Source organism: Vigna radiata, chromosome 7 (assembly GCF_000741045.1).
Source record: "Vigna radiata var. radiata cultivar VC1973A chromosome 7, Vradiata_ver6, whole genome shotgun sequence".
NCBI classification, from domain to species: Eukaryota; Viridiplantae; Streptophyta; class Magnoliopsida; order Fabales; family Fabaceae; genus Vigna; species Vigna radiata.
The window spans coordinates 22,123,393-22,129,638 of record NC_028357.1 but is presented as its reverse complement, the minus strand read 5'-3'; positions in this window follow the sequence as shown (position 1 = coordinate 22,129,638).

Sequence of the window (6,246 nt, the reverse complement as noted above, 5' to 3'; positions counted from 1 at the left end):
GGATTAGTGATGAAGTTACATCAATGTAGCCTAAAACACACTTATTAAGAAAACAAGACAAAAGAAGAGGATTAAGCAAGTTACAAGCTATAAAGGAGTTGATTTTGCTACTAAAATGATGCTTAAATAATGGTAAGAATTAGCATTATCAAACTCCCCCAAACTTACAACTTTGCTTGTCCTCAAGCAAAAGTACTTCATCTAGCAAACAATTCAATCACAATGGTCTAGCAACTCAAGTACATTTAAACAAAATCAATCATGCTTGCTCAACTTAGAAATTACATTCAAGAGACAATATGGTTTTAGCAAGTTAAACTTCAATCATAGTGCTCACAATTCAAAATCATAAGATAAATGCAAATGATAGATCAACACANATGGCAAGATGTTTTCATTGAATGCATGGAACCAATTCTCACCAAAGAAAGTGTTTCACTCAAGCACAATGGTGTATAAGGATGTGTGTCTTACTCTCAACTATCACAGTGTTACACAAATCAAATTTGNCATTCGTTTCAACAATATCAAACACATTCACAAGCAAGTTAGCATCACAAGGACTTTTTTTCAGGCTTGTATTGTGGCTGGGCTAAGAAGAAAAATTGGTTTNTCTGGACAACAAAGCACCTTGAGCTAAGAGAGAAAACANTTTACTTCATGATATAGCATTAGTCTCTCTTTTTGCTTCACAATTGGATAAACCACTTCTCCACTTATTCCCAACTCTTGTTCATTCAATGCATTTTTCTTNCTTTTCTTCTTCTTTCTTCTTTTTCTTTCTTTTTGANTCNACTTGTTATTTTCTCAATGCTCCCTTATTTCATAAACTCCCCCAAACTTAAACCATTATCCTCATCCTAACATATATGTTCATCTCAACTCAAGGTAAGGAGGTTAAGGATTTTTCAATAAGCTTAAGGTTCCAAGGATGAGAAAGATTTTCTTCAAGGTTCAAAGGTTTTGCATTCGCTTTTAGGCTCAAAAATGTAGAAGAGGTCGAAGAACAAGATGGCCTTGATCATTTGTAACAAGCAAGCAAATAGTTCAAATAGAGAAACTCAGGCAAAATCAATTGTGATTTCAAAATGATAGCACTCAACAATAAACTCTGAGGCACAACATCTCACAGGTTAACTTAGGGTTCCAAATTCTATCAAACACATGCCAAGAATATTGATCACAATTAAAACCAAGCATCTATCTAAACAGAAACAAGCAACCACAATCTCTGTTTAACAAGCTCAACCACAATCTTTGTTTAACAAGCTCAACCACATAATCTCAATCAAATTTTCAAAACAGTTCTCATGGATAAAGAAGCAAGCATAAGAGATTTGCTTTCAATTCAAGCATAACATATGATTCACTTAAATCACCAGACCAATTGCACAAGAACTATATACTAGGGAAGTAAAAAAGAAATCCAAATACTAAAAACTGAAAGCAAATAAAAACTTGAAATTAAAACTGAAAAACCGATTAAAATGGACTCTTTGCAACTCCAGTAATGTAGGACACTAGCTTCACTTATCATCTGAAACATCTTCCTCCTCACAGTAGCATATACTCCGCAACTGCTCCACCTCCCCCATCAGAAGGGGCCTGGCCCCCAGGCCATGCTACTATTGATCAGCTCATGCATGCCTCAAAGGTTCACCAATGGTGGTTTTCAACTTGTTCAGTCCTTCGGAAGATCTTATACTGTAACAAGAAAGCTCAAAGTAAAGTTAGTATCTCATAGTCAACAACTAAAGAGAAAGGTCCAAAAACACACTAAAAGAAATGTGGAAAAGAAAGCAAAGCAACAAAACAATCAAAACCAAAACGAAAAAAAAAGAAAAAAAATGGTGCTTAAACCAGATTCTAGCGCTTGGGCGCCCCTTTTTGGGGGCGCTTGAGCCTGACTCAGCCAAAGGTGAGAAAAGGCTGGTTTGACCTAGTGGCGCTCGGGCGCCCCTCAAAAAAGGGCGCTCAAGCCTGATTCTGCAGGATTCTGCATCACGAAAATTGGCTTCTCACACTAGGATTTTTGGATTTTTACCCTCTTACACACTCAATTCAATCCAGAATATCATGTTTACATTATAGAAACTTGTCTAAACCATAAGGAACGAAATTGAATGCATGAATGACAAGTTGAATGTACATTTCCAAAGCTTTTTACTCTATAATTCAAAACTGCACATATGCATTCAAATCATATTTAAGCATTTCAGATCACACCAAAACATCCTACAGCACACATAACATGTCAAAACAGATTTAAGCACTTGAAAACACACCAAAGAAGCTAAACTAACATAATACACTCATACAAACCACAAACACAACATTAAAACTCAAAAATCACAAAAATGCAAAACATAAGTTACTAATGCAAATGACACAAAAATCACACAAACACAAGTAAAAAGGGTAAGAAAACTGGGTTGCCTCCCAAAAGCGCTTGTTTAACGTCATTAGCTTGACGTATAAATCAATGAAGTGCAGATTTTGTTGTTGGTGTGCTCCTTTCACCAACTCTTCTTGATCACTTTCTAGTCACCAAATCAACTCTCATAGCATAAGAATCTTCATCTTTTCCCTTCCACTACCTTGACATCTTTAAATACTCACTCCTCTTGATCAACTTAGGCTTGCAAGGCTTGAGTTCTTTGTCTCTCATCAAAGGGTGGTGGTGACAAGGTTTTTTCTTTTGCTTCTCCCTTTCTTCTTCTACTTTCACTTAACACTTGGAGCATACTCAAGAAAGGGAGAATTTGGGGCAGCTTATGATGCTCAACATAGTTGTCTCCTTGTGTCCTATAATTCCTTGTATCTCAGGGTCTACATGATGCTTTTGAGGTTGCAGTCCTCCTTGTATGAACATCCACTGCATACACTTAGACACAACTAGGCTAAAGCCACAAATTATCCCAATTAAACCGAAAATGCTATTTACAAGAAAAGAGTTAGTTCTATATACAAAATCAAGTCTACACAAGTTAGAAACCTCACAAAAGTCTAGTATTGACACAACTCCCCGGCAACGGCGCCAAAAACTTGTTGATGGTTCGGCAAGTGTACCAAATCGTTTCAAGTAATAAACCATGGTAAGACCAGGTATCGTTTTCCCAAGAGACTCGTAATACTAGAGAATTGTGCGATTAACAACTCATCTAGACTCAAGAATAACTCATCATTTAAGAATATGTGNAAAAAGATAAATTCACAAATAATTACAAGGTTGGACTTTGGTATTGAAGGCACTTAGAAATGGAAAAGACTAGAAATGGTATGAAATGATAATGTTAAGGTTAGTTTTGACCAATTCACTCTTGTGTATACCCCATTTCATCTCCTCTCCATCAATTTACTAAAGTCAATCCACTAAAACACTCTAGCATTAATCCCTTAGGTGAAAGAGCCTAGGTTTTCCTATCAAACTCCAATCCCTTGGAAAATTTAACAAGCAAAACCCACATTAAGAACTAGGATCTAAGACAAGATGTGAATCATCTTCCATCCCTAGAATCAATGAACCACAAGGACTCTTGTTTCAGTTCTGGGTTCCATCTTACGTCCCCATAAGCCATGAAACCCCAAAATCAAGTCATGAACGTCCCCATTACATGCAAGCTTTAAGATTAGAAACAAGAATACTAGAAATTAATAGAAAAGGCATATATATATATATATTCAAATCATTCAACAAATACACAAGAGTTCATAGACTACAACTAACCCCAACAAGATGGGTTTGGTTCTCCACTTCCATGGAGAANATATATATTCAAATCATTCAACAAATACACAAGAGTTCATAGACTACAACTAACCCCAACAAGATGGGTTTGGTTCTCCACTTCCATGGAGAACCCTAGAGCTTACAAACATGGAAGATGGAAGAAGAAGGAGACCCAAAGGAAGACGAGGAGATGTTCGCACAAGCTCCTCGCGCCCTCCATGAGCTCCAACAGTGAAATCGCACCTCCAAAGAACCAAAGACCCGAACCCTTTCGCGTTTCTGAGTTAAATAAAGCAAAACTGCCATATTAGCAAAATGGCGCTTGAGCGCCCCCAAAAAGGGGCGCTCGGGCGCGCGACAGTCAAATGGTGCACAAAACCAGCTTTCTGGCACCTGACACAGTGGCGCTCAAGCGCCCCCAAAAAGGGGCGCCCGAGCCTGACTCTACTGGACAACATCTTTTTCTTGTTTTTCTGCAGATTTGCTTGCTTTTTTGGCTGGTTCACTTCTCTACATTGTTGGAGATTCTTCCAAGCATATTATTAGCTGCAAAATAATGGGATTAGTGATGAAGTTACATCAATGTAGCCTAACACACACTTATTAAGAAAACAAGACAAAAGAAGAGGATTAAGCAAGTTACAAGCTATAAAGAAGTTGATTTTGCTACTAAAATGATGCTTAAATAATGGTAAGAATTAGCATTATCAGACATCAAAACATTTTAAATTTTTGGTGAAGGATTTCTGGACAGATTCTAGAGGTAAAAGAAACCAAATAGCTCACAAGAAGGAGAGGTGAGTCACAATGGACAAGCTTAAGAACCTTGTCCTTCCTTAGCCAGAGTTTCTTTGGTCATTTCTTACCCCAGTTTCTAGGTAGAAATCTTTCAAAAGTTTATTTTTTTTTTAATGGAAGAATGCTATGCAGCTAGAAACCAGACGAAGGTTTATCTATATGAACGCGGACCTAGATATCACGAAGACGTAAAACAAAAATAACAACAAGAAAAATAATAAGAAAGAATGCAAGTGGAAAGAAGGAATGAGACACGGCCCTAAGTGAAAGTCCAAGTGACACTTGGAGTCTCTTGACACACTTTCACACTAAGATGTGTATACTAGACTATTAAAATGTTTATGGAGTACTTGGAATTGCTAGTAAAGCATTTTCCCAAGCCACTCAAGTTTCAAAAGTGAAAGAAAGTTGAACTCAAATGTTCCGTGATATTAAAACAAAACTGCAACAAAAAGTGTTTGCAATTGAGCAACCAAGTATGGTTGTTGTTTCAAAGTTCTGGATGCCAAATTTGCTGCATTTTTCTGTTGAAAAATGGGTGTTCGACAACAATGTTAAAGTGCTCTTGTAGTCCAAGCTTGTGGCCACTCTAACAAGTCTCCCACTCCTTAATATGCTACCCCTTTAGAAAAGTAATCTGGACTGTTAGAACCCTTACAACAACCAAACAAGACTAGCAAACAGTTAGCACCAACACGTTACTGCAGCAGATTTTGTTTCCAAACCAGATTGCACTTTGACATTTCATAAAACAGGTTAAGTGCAGATATTGCAAACAATGTAAAACAAGCAATTAAAGGCTGGCAACGAGAAGTGGCATGCAAAATGAACTTAGGAAAGGATCTAGAATGGATTTAAAACACAAAAAAACAAAAATATGCTGTAAAGATGTCGAAATAGAACTCAAAACAAAGTGGAAAAATCTGTTCAACAAAATGCCTCAATGAAAAATAGTGTTTCTAGTAAAAACTGGTTTTCGTGCAACTGAAATTTTCGAAATTGGATTGTACTGGTCCAGATGCTTTTTCCAAACTTTTTTAATGATGGTTTGAAGTATGTTTAACCAGTAATGGCACCAAGCTTTTGCTACAATCCATATGCAACTAATTACATGCACCAATACAGATTCAGGCTATGTGCAGTCACTGAAATCTGACCAAAAACACTATAAATGATTGATTTTAGAGGCAATTTTCCACAGCTCTGCTTAGACACCTAAATTGATGATTGGAGCAACTTTGTATGCATATTTTGAAGGTTTTTAAACTATGACACAGTAAGGAAAGTGACCACAGCAGAAAATCATTGGTTCACTTGTCAAAGTTCAAGCAATTGCCATGGTTTGAAAACTGATTTTGCACTTTGGTTGGAAAATGACCAAATCAATAGTGTATACCAATTTTGATTGACCAAATACACTTGCCCAAACTTTCAAACGGTACAAAAACACACGGATTCTGAAAATGACAGTGTTAATTGCTTAAAATGCAGAAAAATGCATTCAAACTACACTAGAATGAAAAAAAAAATCAGGGAACTGTAGTGGTCAACATAAATGGCAATGTGCACATGTTTTATAAAAGGCTCAACTGAGGCTTCCGGAAAGTTTATATCATGTACTTGGACATGTGTAAACACTTAAACAACAGACAATGAACACTCCAGAAAATGATTGGTTCACTTGTAATTTCCAAGCAAATTTAATGGTTCAAGTGGTG